Raw genomic sequence first — 15,626 nt, forward strand, 5'->3', positions numbered from 1 at the left:
ACCCTTTACGTGAGTTCGAATACCAAGAGAGGTAAAATCGATCAAATTTTTTTTTTATTTTCTTAATTTTTTATACCCTGTACCCAAAGGGTACAAGGGTATATTAGTTTTGTGCGAGTGCACATGGAACACACAGAAGGAGGCTTGGTAGACCCCACAAAGTATATATATTTTTGATCAGCATGTCAAGCCGAATCGATATAGCCATGTCCGTCTGTCCGTCTGTCTGTCCGTCTGTCTGTCCGCCTGTCTGTCTGTATGAACGCAAGGATCTCCGAAAGTATAAGAGCTAGAATAACCAAACGAGGACGAGTTTGTTCATTTTTACTGATCCACCCCCGCAATCCCCCCCTATTCACGATTTTCTATAACTCCCATAATTCTTGGAATCTTAAACTAAAATTTGGTAGACACATCCAGTTAATTATATATCCGTATACCAAGTTTCATTATGGTAGGTTGATCAGAAAAAAAGTTATAGCCATATAACCAGGCTCAATGCACACATACATACATATGTACAAGTACACAAACACGCATAAGGCACGATTCTGATGTAAATGTATGTATGCATGCATGGAATATTTTGTATTTAAATTAGTTAATTAATTAAATTAATTTAGTTAATTAATTTAATTAATTAATTAATTAATTTAATTTCTTTTTTGTGGGGTGGTACAGGGTATTTGAGAGTTGAGCCTGCTCGACTTTAGCATTCCTTTCTTGTTTTATTTTCTATAATTATTGTAAACATATGTACAGAGTATTTCAAAGTCGGGACACCCGACTTTAGCTTTTTTATTTGTTTTTTTTTTATTTCCTTAATTTTTTTAAATTGTAAACATATGTACAGAGTATTTTAAAGTCGGGACACCCGACTTTAGCTTTTTTACTTGTTTTAGAGTGATTTGGTGAAGTCCACTTTTCAAATCTAAGCCAGAGAATACTTCGTTAATTTCGGGAATAGGATATTTGTCTGCAATTGTTTCTTGGTTTAATTTTCTGTAATCTATGACCATGCGATATTTCTTTTGCGCAGAAGAGTCTAATTTTTTTGGAACAATCCACACAGGTAAATTGTATGGAGATCGGGAGGGTCGGATTATTCCGTTCTCCAAAAGTTCCTTAATTTGTTTATGTACTTCGCCCTTTAATGACATTGGAAATTGGTAAAATTTGGAGTATATTGGAGAATCTGTCTTAGTTCGGATTTCTGCCCTTACGTTAGTCGTATATGTCAGTTTTTCATCGGGATTGGCAAAAAGACTGGGATATGATTTAACTAATTGACTTAATTTGTTTTTTTGTTCATTTGTCATGTGGTCTGTTCGTGGTATTACTGTATTGACTGCTTCTGTTTAATGGGTATGCGAATGTTGTCTTTCAATATTAATATATTCTTTCTGCTTTGAATTACAGCATCTAATTCTTTAAGACTATCGTTGCCTAATATGGCATCAAATGTTTTTAGCGTGGGTAAGAGAAAGAATTTTACTTTAATATCCTTTCTATTAAAAAGGTTAGCGAACTTGTGGTGTGTGATTTTAATATTTCCGCCGACTGTGACGGCTTCAAAACACTTTTCATTTGGAATAGGCTCGGACACAAATTTGGGTTGGACATAATTCCTATTCGATCCCGTATCTATCAATATTTTAAGTAATTTTCCGCTCCCCATCTTGCATTCTATATAAGGAAGAGAAGAGCTATTTATCCTAAAAAATTGATATCTGAATGTTCGTATTGGCCGTACAGTTCGTCATCTGCTTCTTCTATTTATTGGGCGAACTCATTCAGCGTCTGTTCGCATTCGATTTGTTATTCGGAATCTAAAATTGCCTGAGTGTAGTCTTCCATGGTCACGTAGTTTTCACTGTCTTTGGTCTCAGTGTGTTCTTCTATTGAATGTTAAAGTTCCTTTGTCTTTTGTCAGGAGCGTTCTCTAGTGGTGGAGGTCTTTTCCCTACTTCGAAATTGGGTCTACTCATGTAATTGACCATCCTTGTGCGGATGCTCGTGTCAACGTCCATTGGTTTAGGCCGTGGTTGGGGTTTTGGTGCCCAAGGGCGAGGAGGTACTTGCGTTTGTTGTGGTTGTGTCTGAAAAGTTCGTTGGTTGGGGTAGTGTGTAATCGGTCCCGTATTGTTGTATGTATTCGGTCGGTAGTTTTTAGTGTTCGGCCAAGGTGTTCGAACTGGTAATTGATGTCTGAAACCTATGGGTGGTGTTTTGTTAAAGCCTGCTGTACTTGAGGGTTGAGCCCTTCGAGGTGGCAATACTGGTGGTGGTATGTGCCTATTGGAATTTCTGAAGTTTGTCTGTTGGTTCTTGTTCCACGCTATGTTAGTCCGATAGTTTTGGTTCTCTAACTTCAGGCAGTAATGAAGAGCCGACTGGTTCCTTAATTCCTAGGATCCGTGGTAAATCTCCTCTCGATCCTCTAACGAATGTATCTAGTGCCTTGTCGCGATAAATTTTGGTCATAAGAGTTTCAGATTCCCTGTTTAGTTCCATACAGCCTACTTTGTTTAGGATCAAGGACATGTGGTTATAAACAACCTGATAAAATTCTTCTACTGATTGGTTGCTACTTTGTACCAACATTGTCAATTGATATTCCAATGTTCCTATGTCCCTTTTATCTGCGTAGTGCAGTGTAAGGCACTTGGAGATGGCACTCCAATTTAAAGGAACATTGTACGACTCGAGTGCCGTATCAGCATTACCTGTGATTTTGTTTCTCACGGTATGCAATATGCCAAAGTATTTTGGCGAACCAGCCTCGGCTGCGTAGACTGACAGTATACGATCTACACTCTTCTTCCATGAACTAAACTCTGCCGAGTTACCGGAAAATTCTCGGAGGCTTTTAACGATGTCGGGTACCCTGTCCAAATCGTTCAAATTCTGATTGGCAGCTATTCCTTGTTCTTCTACATCATTAAATTCACTGGAAGGGTTAACTAACTGCCTCACTAATGCTGGCAATTGTTGCGCTAAAATTTGGCTAACCGTGGCTGCTATTACCTGTTCCGCGTTATTTGCCATGCCTCTATTCTGTAAATGTTCGTTCTGTCTGTAAAGCTGTCTTTGTTGTTGTCTGTTTATGATGTGCCCGCCTACCTGTGGTTGATCTGCTATTATTGGGGGCCTAATCAAATTTTCTTCGCTTGTCATAAATTTCACTCCAACCAAATGATATTAGAAAGCAATTTTCAAATAAGTTTTATATATATGAGAGATGTTAGAATATAATTTTTGATAAGTTTTATGAATGTGAGAAATATTAAAATATAATTTTCAAATATGTTTTTATATGTGGGAAATATTCAAATATCTTTTGTATATGTGTGAAATAATAAAGTGTAGTTATCAAATGTGTTTTATATATGTGGGAAATATTCAAATATAATTTTCGAATTTCTTATTCTTATTTGATATAACTTGTTTTAAATCGAATGGTGCAAGCCAGAAATTATTATTATTATTTTTTTTTTTTTTTGGTCTTTCTGTAATTTTATAAATTTTATTTTATATATAAATATATATTTTTTTATTTATTTATTTCTTATTTACTTTTATTGAATTATATTCTTAAAACCAGTGGCTGGTTTTGCCCTTCTACCCTAGAGGGTCCCTTTTTAAAGATTCGCAGGATTGGGTTATATTATACTGCTCTAAGGAAATAAATTTCCTTTGTCAACGCAGCTTAGACGTAGTAATTTATCGTTTTATTGTTTTTTATACCGACACTTTTGGTTGCACCATTCACTTGTAACTTCTAAAGCAATTTTTGATATATTTCTTCTTTAAAATTTTCAATTCGATTTCCTTTTGTTTTTTTTTAAATTTTCTTTGCAATATATTTGATTTTAACTTTTGCTTTAATTTCAATTTAGTTTTCTTTGTTTCGATTTGTCACTTAATATTAACTTACATAGCTATCATTGTTGTGGCAACCTCTCCAGCTGGCCCGGATTTTGTCCTGTTTGAAATTCTGGTCACCGATGAGAGTATCCTGCGGACGGACCGTTCAGGATATGTTGTCCACCGATGGGCAATTAAACAATTTAGTTCTAACTGCCTTCAGCAAACTAAACCGATCGTTGAATTTTACTTCGACGAGAGTCGCGGTGGTTTTTGTTCACTATTAGCCGGTATGTTGCAAACTCGCGAAACTTAGAAGCGCGTTGTTCTGTCGATCCGCGTACCGGTTCCTGCTGAAAAAAACAAATCCAAAGAATACTTTAGAGTAGTAGTTCTTTATTTGGCTGTAAATTTGCGACTGACTTTACTTAAATCAAATCTATCCCTAACAAGCTGTGGCTTAGCGGCAGCGGCGTTGGCAGCGTCGTTCCTGGTAGTGTTGGCCGGCGCGTGCAGGAAATACGGCAGACGCAGAGTCAGCAGTTTGTTGCACTTGTTATGTTGTGTTGCAATGTTCTTCTGGTTTACTTTGGATAAATTATTTATAATAAATTTGCAAGTTTGTTTAATCTCGACATGCAAATTTATTTGGTGTTAACTTGTATGTTTCCTTTTCATTCTGTACATTTTTATTTAAAATACATACATACATATACACATGTTTCCGCATAATTGCAAACAACACATGCACGCACAAATACATAAATATGTACATATGTATGTACATGCATATTTTATACGGTCATACTCGGGTAAAACCCGAGCAATACTCGAAACATACTCGGTTAAGCCTGCGCAATACTCGAGTAATACCCGATTATAGCTCGCGCAATACCCAAACAATACTCGAGCAATAACGACACTATACTCGTTCGATCAAACGCTCATTCTGCAAAGTCTGGTTTGCTTCGATCAGGACCCAGTCATCTTAAACGAAGTGACCGAGCCTGAAGTGTTTAAAAGCAAACCAATCAAGGCTGGTACCCGTTCGCAACGAACAGAATACTCGAAGTGACCGAGCCTGAACTGTTTGAATGCAAACCAATGAAGACCGGTGCTTGTTCGTAAAAATAGAAAGATTGGTCATGCAAGTTCGATCATAAGAAAAATGCTGAGAGTACTCAACTCGTTCGAGCTCGTTTGCAGCCAAGCAAAGATCTGATTTGATTGAATTTTCATCAAGGCTGGTCGAACATACTTGTTGCAGTTCTCTGATACAGACAGACAGACTCGACTCGACTCGTCTTATCATCCTGATCAAAAATATATATACTTTGTAGGGTCACGCATCCTTCTGTGTATTACATAAAATAAAGTTATTATGCCGTCTATATTCTTACTTAATGCGCAGTTGACAACTATAAGGGATGATCGCTCAAGTGAACTAGTGACGATTAAGAAACTAATTGGTATTTTTAAGACTTAGCATATTCGTGACTTTAACACTTTCCCTTGTTAATCTTAAAAATAATACATAGTTGAATAATAGTGTAATGACCATATACTTGTATGAATAAATATTTGTGGAGAGTCCCATCTCACGGCAGAGTAACTAAAGGCGGGATATCGGCAGTAGCTTCGTCATCACATCGGTAACATGTTTTTCCGTCGCGATCTGCTGAACTTGAAGCATTCCTTCTGTTACCTTCTGTCGTATGAAGAAATGCATGTTCATCATATGTTTGGTGCGGCGATTAAACGCGGCGAGTGAGTCTCACTGCAGCTGAAGTGTTGCTCCAACTGTAAAGGATGCCTTTCCTGCGATGTATCGAAGTGCTCGTTTGAGCTGGATAACATTCTCTGGTGTTGAATTCTCTAGATTCCTTGGTAGAAATCCAACGGTGAATGCTAGATCCGGTCTGGTCCCCAACATAAGGTACATTAGGGCTCCAACTGCTTGGCAATATGGAAATCTGCTTTTTTGTGTGTCTTCTTTCTCTGATTCAAGCGCTTCTGTATGTTTTATGATCGGTGTTAAAACTGGCTTGTACTTAGCAAATCCAAAACGATCTAAAATATCTCTGGCGTATGCTGCTTGACCAATCTTGATGAACTTGCGTTGCTCGATATCTAATCCAAGGAAAAATGTGGCGTCATTTGAGATAATCTTGAACTTCTTTCTCAACTCGCCTGTCAAACTTTTTAGATCTTGTAAATTCGTTGCTGCAACCAAACCATCATCTACGTAGATTACAAGTATTATTTTCTTGCCGTTACGCTCTTTCATATATAAACATGAATCTGCTTCATTGACTTTGAATCCAAATTTTGTCAGAAAAACTCCGAAACGTTTATTCCAGCGTCTCTGTGCCCGCTTTAGCCCGTATAAACTGTTTTTCAATAGGCACACTCCGTTTGTGCCATCTTCGAATCCTTCTGGCTGGCTCACATTGTGACAGATGCATGCCTTCGCTTGCTGCAATGCTCAAAACTGAGCCAATCGTATTCATCCTTGCAACTGGACTAAAGTTTTGGGTGTAGTCGATGCCTGGCCTCTGTGCAAATCCTTTAATGACAAGTCTGCATCCGTCTGCATTCTCCTTTTTACGAAACACCCATCTGTAGAGCAATGCTTTCCCACCGAGCGGTAGAGAAACAAGCTTCCATTTTTTGATTTTCTAATGAATTTTCGCTACTCATAGACTTTTACCAATCAAGTTTTTCTGTGCTAATGACGACTTCTGCAACCGACTCTGGGTTGGTTTCTAAATTGTACTCTTGTGGTTCCATGACAAAAACATTGAACTGTTTTGGCTTAACAAGCATTGATCTATCTCGTAACGTTCTTAGAGCGTCGTCGCTTTAATCTTTTCCAGTATCGTAATGTTTCTTCGCTTTCAATCTCATCTGAGTTTTGTTCAAACTTCTTCTGACTTCTTGCTCTGGAGCTTCTCTTTGGGTGCGTCCTTAAATTGCAAACCCACTTTTTGCTCACAGTTACCAATCCTTTCAATAAAATTGACATCTCTAGATAATTCGACTCATTTCCACAACTGTTCTATTGTCTAGTTCTGTGCTGCCATTCTGCTGTGGCGTATGAGGATTTGTAAGTCTTTGAACAATGGCATGTTTCTGTAGAATCTCTCTCTCTCTTACCTCCATTGTCACTTAGCATCTCCTGAATCTTATGCCCGTATGTAGTACTATATGCGATCATGTTGCCTAACATGGCTTTCGCATCTGATTTCTGCTTTACTATAAAGCCGATCCGAAACTTGGTATAACTATCTTTGAACAGAATCAAATATCGTTTTTTCTGTAACGATTCGTGAAATGGACCACAAATATCCGTTGTAAACAACTCTCCAGGTCTTGTTGCTTTCTGTGTGGTTCCAAAGGGTAGGCGATGACTTTTACCATATATACAAGGCTCGCAGATACTACTCAAACTTAACTTTAATGCCGAAAATCCTATCAAGAATATTCTTACCGTGTCTTTTTTCTTGAATACCCCATCTTGCATGGTAAAGGTCGAACATTGAAGAGTGCTTCGTACTTCTGGATTCTTTTCAGGTAGTATTACTTCACCGCCTGCTTTAATCAACGATCCTCCTACTTGTCGCGTTCCCTTAAGCCAATCGGTTGCAGTCGATTCAAAACTGCTATTTTGATTTCTGTTTTGAGCCGCAAGCACTGAAAATAAATTTCTATTAATTTCTGGTACTAGCCATATATCTTTTAGTATAACTTCATTAAATGGTGACTTAATCTTGCTGGTCCGTTGACCAATCGCAGATAGAGTTTCTTTTCTTTATGCCTTAATACAACATGAACTCTTAAACTTGAGGAACTCTGTGAAATATTTTGCTGATCCTGTGACATGCTTAATTGCTCCATTGTCGATTCACCACTCTGTCAATTCCGGTTCTACTGCGTTAACTTCACTGCCAATTGTGACAAGACTAACCACAGGCTCCGCTGAATTGCCTTGTGTAACTTTCCACTTCTTGCAATGGCGAAGCCAGTGCCCTTTCTTCTTGCAGTCATTGCAGGTATCTTCCTTGTCTCTGCGATTACCATAATTTTTCTTTTCACCTTTAAGCATAAGTGCCTTCTCTCTCCCGATTCGCTGGTATCATTCTTACGTATATTTCTCTCAAACATACATATCTGCATTGTGAACTCATCAAAGTTTTCTCTGTATCCTTTGTCAACACTACTAACTGTGTCGGAAATTTTCAAACCGGGTTTCCGGCAGTGCCTCTGGGTTGACCAACTTGCCATCCAGTACGTCTAGAGCACCGTCATGATAATCTAGCATATCACGAATCTTCCTTTTCCACAGTGGCCAATCTGCTTCACAAGCCAAGAGCTTTATAGTACCTGTATGCTTAAAATGATCCATATATCTATCTTATGTGTTCCCATTGCCTATTAAAGTTCACAACTATAAGGGATGATCGCTCAAGAAACGAAGATGGACGATTAACGAACTAATCAATATTTTCAAGACTTAACATATTCGTGACTTTAACAACATACATTCGCACAAAACTAGTATAGCCTTCCACCCCTTGGGTACAGGCTATCAAAAGTACCGGAAGATTGGCTGGATACAAGGTATCCAGTCGGGCTTGTTCGACTGTAACGTTCAATTTCGTTTAGTTATTAAAGAAATCAAACTTATCGTGCATGGCTATACCGACTGGTCTCGTTATTCTTATCGAATAATATATCAATAATATAGCATACCCTTGTACCCTTTTGAGTATATAAGTTGTTGAACAATTTAAATTTCAAATAGTGCCACCTATGCATTCAATTTGAAGACTAACACTTTCAAAATATTTCCCAGCGCCATCACATACTTACTTATACGAACAAACTTCGCACTAAACTTACATACCCTTGTACCCATTTAGGTATACATATAAGTTTGTTGAACAATCTTTCCATAGCGCCACCTATGCATTTAATTTGAACACAAACACTTACAAAGGATTCCGTAGCGTCATCTATGCGTCCGTTCGGAAGTGACGCCACTTTGATTATAAAGATGTGCATTTGAAAACACCATAACGTATGCAACAAAAATGTGAAAGCACACCAAAAATTTCAAAAACATGTAGTAGTTATTGTAGTTTGTGAAATCCTTTTTATTGAAGTTAAAAGATATAATATCGGAAGCAGAGGACTGCTGTTGTTCTAGGCCCAATACCTAGATACTATTTGCCACATCTCAGAGACTTTAAGAGCTAGAGACACCAAATTATGCACAAAGATGCCTTATGTGTGTACGCTATACGATTTTTTTTTATTTTTGGGATTTTCCTCCCACTTTACCGATATTGGGATTTTTCCGTAACGCCGTTCGTATAATCGCCTGTATCTCGGATACTATAAGAACTAGGAACATCAAATTTGAAATCCAAGATGCCTTATGTGAATATGTAGAAAATGTGTATTTTGGAATATCCCTCCCTCCCCCCTCTCCAATGCAAATTGCGATTTCCCATAACTCCCGTAATTCTTGGAACTTTGAAATTTTGCAAATACCTCCAGTAGGTGATTATGTGTCCGTCTACTAAGTTTCATTATGTTAGACCGATTTATCAGGAAGTTATAGCCATATATATAATATTTAGCCAAGCGCTGCCCGCAGCTGTTGTTGTTGCTGCTTTGGCTCAACTCTGTGCTGCATGCATGCTCACACAGTCACGAATACAAGTAAATATGCATAGGCTTGCCTGCCCTCACATAGACACAATTCCTTTGTAAATGTTTAATTATACACCCTTAACGTGACTTCAAATACCAACGGTAGTATTTTTTTTTTTAATTTTCTTAATTTTTTTAATTTCTATAATTATTCTAAACATATATACAGAGTATTTCAAAGTAGGGAAACCACTTTAGCTTTTTTATTTTTATTCACAAAAGGCATCTTGAACTAAAATTTGGTGCTCCTAGGTCTTATAGTCTCCGAGATGATTATACGAACGGCGCACTGTGGGGCCTTAGGCCGAAACAGCTTGCGAAAATCAAAAATTTCATGAACGCTTTGGCGATTATGAGTACACGTATCTAAAAGTAAATTTCCCAGAGATTAAGAAAATCTTACTCTTAAAGAAACTACAGTTAATGAGATGTATGCATTCAAAGTTGACCCTTTTTAAGCTCGCAACAAAAATTAGAATTTTATGCAAATACTACATCTTTCAGGTATAATATTAGCTAAATTGTGACTAATCATTAATGTTTTGGTTTGCATTGCTAGGTGTATTAATTTTATGCATTATTTAATTAAAATTGTGCCTTTTGCAATGGTAGTTCCCTAGAAAATGATTTTTAGCAAACTACCTGTTTTTATGGTTTTTTTTTTAACTTTGGTGGAAAATAAAAAAAGTACCCTTTAGTACCTCTCCCATATTTTCAAAATATATTCCCGAGATATTCCTTTACCTTACCCTAAAAACTTTCATCCGCCCGGATCCGCCGGTGTGCACCAGAGCAAAAAAAAAAGTGCCGCAACTTCGGAAAAAAATCAACGAAAAAAGCGTTGCCTGTCTTAACCCGGCTCAATATAATGCTTCAAATTATATTTTTGTGTGTGTGTGCATGACCTACCCTTATATTTTCACCTTATTAATTACCAGTAGGAAGCATTTTAGGTATTTAAATGAACATTTTCTGTTCTTGACAAAATATTATTCAGTAGTCCGTTACATTTTGATTCTTGCCAAAATACTTCGTTAAACGTACACACACATGACCACTATAACTAATATTTTTAAGCTCGTTTTCCCCCCTTTGCGGATACTATGAAAGGATCCCAGATTTCAGCTTCCTAGCTTTTACCGTTTGGATTGTGCGTTGATCACCAATCAATCAGTCAGAACAAAATGTTTGATATATAGAGAGATAACGCAAAGTTTTAAGATAGACTATGTGCAGAAACGGGGCATATTTATAAGAGTATATCCTAATTTTAAATTCAAATTTGTGTCTTTTCGTGCCTTATTGAGTCAATACTATCACGCACGAACTCGGAATATGAAACATGGCGCTCGTGTCAATGCCGTGCAGCGATAAGCCACGATCAAAAAGCACTGACACTTCCCATCTCAATTTCCTAGAGTACAACTTTCGATAGCTGAATCCACCGATACTATCGATACATCGAAGCTTGAATGCAATAAACAGAATATCTAAATAATAACATTTTATAATTTATTGAGATTAATTTGAACAAATGATATACATATGTATGAGCATACATACATACATCTGCCCGCAATGCGAAGCAGAATATGCGTAGCTCCGTAATTCGGTTTGTGCTTTACTATCGCTTACTCAATCGTTGCCTAGCGACGGTAACTGTAAATTTTTGGTATTTTGCCTGTGCAATAAAATGGCGTAGATGATCAAAAAATGTGAACGAAAGAATAAGAGCGTACCAATGTACATATGTACATGTATGTACATATGCATCCATGGGTTTTGTTTTGTTTCTCTTTACTGTTTAAGCCGTACCGAGAGAACCGTGTATGTGTACTCCGCCAAGGGCGTGCGCAGGTTTTCCAAATGGGGTCCATAAAATTATAATGTTGATTAAATATAAATTAAATAATAAATAAATAATGCCTAATGTACTACATAAAACAAAATTACTTTTGAACATGTTAAATCGTTTTTAATCTCTATATATATAAAACAGTTTGTCCTGACTGACTGATTGGTGATCAACGTACAGCCCAAACGGTAAAAGCTAGGAAGCTGAAATTTGGACTTAAGTATCCTTTCATAGTGTAGGTGCCCACTAAGAAAGAATTTTGGAAAATTCGAGCTCCAAAGGGGGAAAACAGGCTCCAACGTTTGTATAAAAAATCTACAATTTTCATCTGATTAACTTCAAACTTAGTTTGTATATTCTCAGAAAAATTCCAAGAAAAACTGTATACTTGGTTTTTGAAATTTGAACTTGAATTATTGGGGTTTTAATATTTATTCACCTTTTCAAATGAAAAGTTTGTGTTATAAATTTTCTCCGATCGATTTCAAATTTGGGTAATGTAATCTACGTAACTAAATCTACAACTTTGCATTCAAGGATTTTCAAAATATGCATTTTACAAAAGCAGGCAGAACAAACAATACAAAATATCAAACAGTTGGGGACAACTAAGTATACATACACACACATACAAACAGCTGTTCGTGTAGTTGCGTGCAAACGATTGAAATAGCCAAAGCAAAATGTGAGACACTAATGTGTGAATGTACACACATACATATGTACACATCTATGTATGTTCATTCGTCTTGCACTGACAGAGCAAGAAATGTTAATTAATTAAAAATTATTTAACATTTTTAAAAGTAATTTTTTCTTTGTACATTTGGCATTGGGGTTTTCATTAGTAACTTTATGCAGCAACAACAAATTACAAAGAACGCAAATATCAAATAGTTGGGGACATCATATACACACACTCACACACAGAACACGTAACAGTTCGGGTCCATGTATGAAAATGTAAAGAGAAACATGCATGCATATGTTGTTTGATTGTAATAAATAATGTTCTATGGTTTTAAATCAAATTTTTAAAACAAAATACAACGACAACAACTGTAAGTCATTGGCTCGCTCTTCTTTCGTTTTGATCATTTACGCCTGTTAATTTCAAAGGCAAAATGCCAAAAGTTTACAGTTACCGTCGCTAGGCGATAGTAAAGCAGAAATGAAAGCGCACCTACGCATATTCTTCTTCACGTTGCGGGCAGATGTACATATGTATGTATATATATATATATATATATATATATATATATATATATTATATATATACATACATACCTTATATATATATATATATATATATATATATATATATATATATATATATATATATATATATATATATATATATATATGTATATATATTTGTGGTCATATCCTTATACTCGTATGTTTCGGTAAAAACGTGATATGATCAGAACATGTACATATACGTGTACTATACAAGTATAGCTGTGGTACAACCATTCTCTCTTCAGGACTAGATGAAGTACCAAACATAGTTTTGAAACACATACCAAGTAGCGATCTCTATAATATGTATCTGAAATCTACGTCCTATAAGCTTACTTTCGAATATAAGTAAAGTTTGTGTAAAGATATGTGTTAACATAAATATAAGTAATCACTGCACAGAAGCTGAGAATACATGCAATATATTGCTTGGTATCGGACCTAAATTGGAGTTGGAACCAGAAACAAGAGAGAACGCTACAGTCGAGCAAGCCCGACAGTAAAATAGCCTGTACTCTCCACAAAAAAGGAAAATTAAAAAAATTAAATTTTTAAAAAAAATTGAATCAATTAATTAAATTAAATTAGAAGACATGTTTATGTTCAGTTTTAACAGCATACATTTACATCATGTACCTATGCGTGTTTATATGCGTGTATGTATGCAGCACAAAGTTGAACCAAAGTAGCAACAACAACAACAGCTGCAGGCAGCGCATGAGCAGCGATTTTACTTATGGCTATAACTTTCATCAGAATTGGCCTACCGTGATGAAACTTGGCACACGGACACATAAGCACTAACTGGATGTAACTACCAAAATTGATTTCAAAATTCCAAGAATTACGGAAGTTATAAAAAAAACACTAATTGTGGGTGAGTGGGGGAGGGGGGGGGGGGGGGTGTATCAGAATAAAAAAAATAAACTTGACCTGCCTAGAGCTTAGGGGAACCTGGATACCAAGTTTGGTTATTCTAGCTCTTGTACTTCCTGAGATCCTTGCGCTCATACTTACCAAAAAAGTTTATCCTAATACGTAAACCCAATAAGAAATGTATGCTATACATGAATGCTTTTTGAATCGAATCATGAACATAACAAACTACAAGTAGTATGTGTATATGGTAGATATGTTACTAAAAGTGGCGAAAACTTTTATTTGGATGCAATTTTATAAACATTTTTAGTGACATAACTTTATACACTATATTTGAATTAAGTAAAATAACCGATGGCTTTTTGAGAATAGTCCGATTCAACAGACCGATCGGAATGTCCGATGTGAATGTGATACAAGGGTAACAAAAATGAATTGTTTAACTTTCTAATTGGCTTAAATTAAAGAGCATTCCATGCCCCTTGAGATATCCCCCCTAAATCACCAGGAGCTACGCCGGTTTAGGCAAGCTTCACTATGTGGGCGACCTTAGCTTGAGCCCTCTGTAATAGAGAAGTGCTTACACAACATTGTAGCAATGTTGCTAGAGTCGTCCAAAACGCAACAACAAAACGCCGCCGTCAGCTTCTTAGAGAATTAGATGAACTTATAAACAAATTGAATGAAGGAATATTCAGTTCTAACTTAGAGTTCAAAGCAACCATTTGTGTTTATACTCTGTACATGAAATGTACAAGAGTATATTAGGTTTGCGGGAGCTGAAAAATGTAACAAACAGAAGGAGGCGTGGCAGACCCCACAAAGTATATATATTCTTGATCAGCGTGACAAGACGAGTCGATCTAGCCCTGTCTGTCTGTCTGTCCGTCTGTCCGTCCGTATGAACACCTGGATCTCAGAGACTATAAGAGATAGAGACACCAAATTTTGCACAAAGATGCGTTATGTGTGTATTCTATACGAGTTTGTTTTATTTTTTTTGATTTCCCCCCCACTTCCACCCTATGGGGGTTTTCCCGATTTTCCATTCGTATAATCGCCTATATCTCGGAGACTATAACACCTAGGCACACCAAATTTTAGTCCAAGATGCCTTGTATGAATACGCAGAAAATTTATATTTTGGAATTTCCCTCCCTCCCCCCTCTCCCCCGCAAATGCGATTTTCTCTAACTCCCGTAATTCTTGGAATTTTTAACTAAAATTTTGCAAATACCCCCAGATAGTAATTATGTGTCCGTATGCCAATTTCACTATGATAGACCGATTTACCAAGAAGTTATAGCCATAAATATATTTGCTGATGCAGCGCTGCTGCAGCGCTGCTCAAGCGATGCCCGCGGCTGTTGTTGATGTTGCTGTTTGGTTGACTGCGAAAATGCTTACACAGACACGAATTGATGCGCATAGGCATACATACACTCACACAGACGCAATTGCTATGTAAATGTGCAATTATACACCATTTACGTGAGTTTGAATACCGAGAAAGGTAAAATCGATCATTGAATTTTTTTATTTTCTTAATTTTTTTTATTTTCTATAATTATTGTAAACATATGTACAGAGTATTTCAAAGTCGGGACACTCGACTTTAGCTTTTTTTACTTGTTTTATTTAGTTGATGTAAAGAAATATAAAACCTAGAAATCAAACGCAACTCTGGCATTGACTGGCACGCACTGACATCCACTGGCATCCACTGACATCGATTAACAACCCACTGGTGACCATAGACCAGTAACTGATGTCGGCCATGTCGGCAACTCTAGTGGTCCCCAGCATTTCAAGGTTTTTGGGTTAAGGAGAATGTTTGCCCAACTATTTGTGATGCTGCTATTCTTCAGGTAGTCTTGAGAGAAAAAAATAAATCTCATTACTGGGGATTATATTTAGCAAGGACTTATATTCAATAAAATATGTAATTTGTATGCCAACATTACAGACATATGTATATGTACTACATACTTGTATATACATGATAAAATAAACGTTAGACCCGTTTTACCAATTAATAAATAACAAATGTCTTTACAAATTATGC

This window comes from Scaptodrosophila lebanonensis, unplaced genomic scaffold (assembly GCF_003285725.1).
Source record: "Scaptodrosophila lebanonensis strain 11010-0011.00,11010-0021.00 unplaced genomic scaffold, SlebRS2 tig00000024-arrow-pilon, whole genome shotgun sequence".
NCBI lineage: Eukaryota > Metazoa > Arthropoda > Insecta > Diptera > Drosophilidae > Scaptodrosophila > Scaptodrosophila lebanonensis.